Raw genomic sequence first — 6,000 nt, 5'->3', positions numbered from 1 at the left:
AGTTCTTAGGGGAGCAAAAGAGCTTATCCCCACCTGTAGCCAAAAGCCATGGCCATGATCAACAGGTGCTACCAAGGGGACAGATATACTCTGAGTCTGAGGTGACATCCAGGCACAACTCTCCTTCTCCAGGCCCATGAGACTGGCTTTTTGGTGCCATCTAACCACATGGTGTACTTCATTTGTGACAGGTTTAGTGAGCACATCCAATCTCAATATTTTTGCCTCATTTGAGGCACTAAGTAGTAGATAACTTTCAAATATCTATTACAAAATAACTAGCAAGCATGTTATCTGAACAAAGAGAAAAACATCACAATACTGTACATATTTCATGACTCTCCCTTTGGGTAGTATGTATAGCAGATCCTTTGCAGAGGAGACAGGATCCCAGCATGACTTCCTTAAGAATAATAGACACTGTTACGTTTGCTAATCCCATTTGTTTTCCAGGAGAAGGGAAAGATTACTAATTACACAGCATGGGTCGAGGGTCATCAGGTCCATAAAGTGAGTTGCATATGAAGGCACTGCCTCCAGAGCACAATCTCCCACTCCTGCTATGCCCTCAGAGTGGTCTACAGAGGACATAACCCAAATTCCAGAATTACTTATGAATTTTTAAAACTCTTTAAATACATAGATATCAAGGATTTTAGGCAAATGGATTGAAAGAGTGTTATTTCTGATGCCTTGCCTAACCAAGGAATTCTAAAGTTGGTTTATCCTGTGTTTGTAGCAAGGCAGCCCCTTCTGAATATACAACATCCTAAGAGATGTGAGACCTTCTACTTCCTCCAGCCCCAATGATAGCTTTTCTCATTTTCTTTGCCTTAATGCATTCTTACAAATTAGAGACAGAAACACACACACACACTAATATATCACTGGGATATGCTGTCAACAAAAAAGGCTAATTGTAATACAGTGAGAGATGTGCTAACTTAGGAGTATGAAGTGCCACTAGAAAACAGATAAAGCAACCTGTCAGCCTGCCCAGGGTGTGGGACAGGCTGGGGTGTGAGAGGGCCAGTCATGGAAGTCTCCTGAAATTAGGCTGGGACCTTGAGGCATTAGTCAAAGTTTGCCATGCAACTATAAGAAGGAAAGCTATTTCCACTGAAGGAGTAAACAATGCCAATACCCTTCCTTGCCTTTGCCAGCCAGGATACCAAAACTGCCTTTTTTGCCCTTCTCTTCTTGGAGTAGGAGACACCCATATTCCCCTTTGCTGGCTTTAGACAAAAGACAGAAAGCATAACAAAAACAAGAAAGTCCTCACCAGGGCACACATCTTTCTAGGTCAAGTCTCATTTCCCAGTGCTGACAACAAAGTCAGTACCTCTTCATTATCATCCTTGGAGTTTAACTCCACCTTCTTCCTGGGGCAGGAGTGGCCCAAGAAAAGTAACCCACATGCTTATTTTGGAGTTCCCAGATAGTACCTTCCACTCACTTCTGTTTCTGACCTACTCACGGCAAGGCCCCTATTGGGCCTGTTACATCAGGACCCTCTGTTCCACAACTACCCTTTCAGTAAGAGCCTACGTCCCACACACTTCACCCCAAGAATGGCTCCACCTGCCAGCAGGAGGAAAACCTCTCTCCTGCCACAGTCTGCCCTCGTCCTTTCTCCCTGTCTCCAAGGTGCTTGAGATCTTTTATGCCCAGTTCTCTTTGGCCCAAATAGTTCTGGAGACTAGATTACATTAAAATGTTCACATATAAGCAATAATAATGATTTCTTTCAATAGCATAAAAACCAAATACTGAGGTTTCTTGAAATCTCTCTTAGCTATCCTGACAATCTCTCTTATTTGGACATATTAAGATCATTATCCTGCACCAATAATCGTTATCAGGAAGTCAGGGGGGAAAAGACTCTCAAAATGAAAACAATTCCAACTGATTAAAGTTTTGAGTATAAAATGTAGGGTTTTTAAGGAGCTTTGTCTGAAAATACACTTTGGTTATAGCTTAAAAAATTCAATCAGAAAAGCAGAACCACTAGGAGCCATAGAGAAGAAGAAATGCATGATATGACTTAGTACTTACACAATTGTGAGAAGAGCTGGTAAGATGAAGATCCAAAAAATGTTGTTGAAGGAAAGGGAAAAAGTCACAAATGAGTCAGAACTTGCAGGGAGCTCTGGAAGCCAGGACGTGGGACCATGAAGTCAATGGAAAGTTATTGGCTCTTCACAGCTGCCACCTCTGTGAGTTGTCAGCAAAGCATCCAGTGCAGATCTGGAGTCATTTTGGGTATGGCCAGCATCAGGAAGGATAGAAGAGCAAACAAACTGGCGCCCAGCAGCACCCCAGCATCCAGCAATAGCCTTCAGAATATAATGACGGCTGCTTCTCTTGTGTCTCCCAGAACACTCACAGCTTTCCTGTGGGCCAGCTCCAAACTGAAATTACATGGAAAAGGAGAATGAAAAATGTAGTTCTCAACATGAGACAACACAATAATGTGGCATGTTGGTATTTTGACTTAGCTACCAGACCTCCAGCAACTCATTGTGCAGGGACATGTAAATATTCCACCTCAGACTCAGTAAATCCAAAATGAATACATCATTGTGTGCTAGACTTCCATTAAACAACCAAAAACAAATAAAACAAAAAGAAGCTTTCTGAGGATCACTCAATTTCTATCAGCTCTAAGAGGTCCTGTATGTTCCATATCCTAGGCATCCTGGAAGTCCCTGCCTTATGACATTGCTTCCTTGCACTGAACAAATAACCTTCCTTTTTGCCACCCCATGTCTAACCTAATGCTGTTCCAAATGTTCCATTAAACCAGAGTGATCTTTCTAAAATGTAAAATTCTAATTATTTTACTTAAAATGCTTTAGTGACTTCTTATCACCTATCATACAGATTTTCTTTCTCAGTGTAATATATAAGATCAATCACATTCTCATCCTCACCTACTTGTTAAGTCTCTGCTAAGAATTCATTTCCTCACCTCAATCATCTTGCAATATAGATACCTAGCAAACATCTGCTCATCCTTTCAGATACGGTTCCAATGTGGCCTCCCTCACAGTGTCTTCCATGTTTCCTCTCCTCTTCCTGATCCCCAAAATTAGTCTGTGATATTCTTCTAGCAGTGTTTAGCACTTGTCTCGTACTGGCTCTGTGGATTAACATGCTGTTGTTTCATGCTGGACTATAAATTCCTCAACAGTAAAGACTACATCTCATTCATCTTTGTAGCTTCAGACACTAACACTTCCCTGGCATATGATAGAGGCTCAATAAACATTTGGTTAAGAAATTAATTGATGGATTATAAGACCTGACATGTTTAAATATTTTATTCCATATTTATAACTGCTTCCATACAAATTATGATTCCCATAAAATATAGGTTTATATTTAGAGAACTGATTAATTTGGAGGTAATTCAATGAATGTAGATGGCCAAATATTGAAATTCAGTCTAAATCTTGAAACAGCCCTAAATCATATGACTTCATTGACCAGATGAATAAGAGCTAAGTTTCTAAACCTCAATTTCACTGGTGCTGTTTAAACATGGTCTTGACCTGCCATCAGAACATAGAACAACAAAGGAAACATCTGGTTTTTCTTAACTTTGGGGTGACAAATCCATTTGTTAACAGTAGCAGTGGGAGAGCCAGCAGTACCTGATAACAGTTCTAACATGGGGAGCCTGGGCTAAAACAGATGGTCCAGACACTTCAGGGAAAGCTCTAAAAAGATGTCTTTTCTAATTCAGGTTACACACTTCTTGAAAGTTCCTTCAACATAAGTATAAAGTTTACGGATGATTTTATTGGCTCTGACAGTTCTGTCAGAGGTTAGTTTGCAATAGCCTCTTGGGGACAGTTTGGCTGGATCCTTTTAAGAAAGTAAAGGCAGGAATGTTTCTAGTAGACCATCAAACTGGAAGTCCAAAGCAGTTTGCATCACCACAGACTTTCTGAACGTGTCCCTTGGCTGGTCATAATTTGTCTGCCATCTTTGTTTTTTAAATTGTTCATTGGCAAACCAAGGCTAATACAGAGTTACTGGATTTCTTCTGTGTACAACTATCAATAGTAATTATGTTTAAACACTGAGGTTATTAAATGGTTGAAATATGGCCAATACAAAAGTGTTGGGACCATTTTTGTTATACCTTAGAATACCTTAGTTAGTATACCTGTAATAGTTAGTGATTCTAATCAAACCTTTCATTCTATCATTTTTCAATGCCACTAAGATCTATATATTCCCTCTTAAACTGTTAAATTTTATAGTCATTCCTAAAGTGCCCAATTTACTTTTGAACTCACCAAATATACTATCTCTAAGTTGATTATTAAATCAATCATTCATTGAAATAGAAAAAGAATTTTATCATATTTGGATACAATACAACAAGGCAATGGTTACTAAGAACCACACACTGGATACTTTCTTTCTAATTTAATGTCCCTTTGTGTACAGTACAACTAGTAAATTGTCTGGTATATTTGCTCCAAGTGGACTGGTTTCAGGAAAAGTTTTGTTTGACACATAATTTTGAAAATTATTTCATTAGACTTTGAAATTGTTCTTATAGCTGAAGAAACTAATGCATTGGGGGTTAAGTGCCAAACCAATAATCTAGTGGTAAAACCTGGCATTGTAGTAATTACACAAACACAAATACTCACATACGCGTTTTTAAAGGGCTATCCATAAAGAAATGCTGATCAATGAAGGAAACATGTTTGTTTTTCTAGTGCACTATTTCTCAAGAAGAGCTAATTCATTTTTCTTAGTGCCAAACAGTTTAAATTGAGAGGAAATGGATAGGCTAGTTGAGAAATAATGCTATATGACACTATATGAAAATGAAAGATTGTCCCTATTTTCTTTACCAAAATGCTTTTTTTAAGCCAATTTACCACCAGGTAAAAGACAAAAGAAAAGAAAGAGAAATTAATACAACTTTAGTGAGGGAAGTATCGATAGGAGAAAGAATTGTAAGAGCCTTCTGGGACTTTCTAAGTCTTTCCCTTTATTTTTAATCACCTGAGAAGACAGTGACTCTCTGAAACATCTTCCTTTAAGACACCTGACTTTATCATCTGCTGCTACCCTTTCTCTCTCACATTCCCTAGATCCCCAAAGGAGGGCTCAAGGGTTGTAAAAACAGACACGTTGGGGAAAGAGCATTGCAGTTCCTTTTCACACTCGGGAGGTCGCAGTCCTGTACCTGAAGCCAGCTAGCTAGGCCACCCTGACTGCTGGGGACCCTTGCTCCACCCAACCTGTGCAGTGCTTTACAGCTGAAACCACATCGGTGGCGCCAGCACCTTTCTTCTCATGGCAACATCTAGTCCTCAAGGTCAAGCAAACATAGGGGTACCTATGTCTTAACTGCAGCTGACTTTGTATACAGAGAAGAAAGGAAAATAGGAGGAAGCCTTAAGTTCTGCTCTTCCATGTTAAATGGCTACATCATTCACCAGAGGCCCAGGGACAATTTATAATAGTTGCAGGGGGAAGTGCAAGAGTTCTGAAAAGAGACAGCCTTAGGTCAGTGGTATGACCCTGGATAAGTTACCTGATCTCTCTGAGCCTCGTTTTCCCGGATGTAAATTGAGAAGGATGAGACCTTTCCTCAAGTTTTGTTAGAAGGACATAAGTAGAACTCAAACACATGATTGATACATGGTAGACTTTTAATATGAAAGCTAAATACATTATGCCTTTGCTTGATTTTAGGAGAGAGGCAATGAGCTGGATGTGAAAATGACCCAGTTCTCTAACAAAATAGCAACATTCTGTTGGAGATGGCCATTTTTTTTTCAGTTTTTCTGTGTCCAGTTCCCTAGACTTCTGAATAAAATCACACTTGTAACTTCATGATCCTAGCAGTTGTATACATGTCCTCAATATTAAATATGCTTAGTCATATTTTTAGATAACTTAATATAGCCTGTTTCATTTTTAGAGGGCCCAGCCACAAGCAAATGACCAATACACACTGACATAAAA

The sequence above is a fragment of the Suricata suricatta genome, chromosome 2 (genome assembly GCF_006229205.1).
Source record: "Suricata suricatta isolate VVHF042 chromosome 2, meerkat_22Aug2017_6uvM2_HiC, whole genome shotgun sequence".
NCBI classification, from domain to species: Eukaryota; Metazoa; Chordata; class Mammalia; order Carnivora; family Herpestidae; genus Suricata; species Suricata suricatta.
This window is presented reverse-complemented; position numbering follows the sequence as displayed.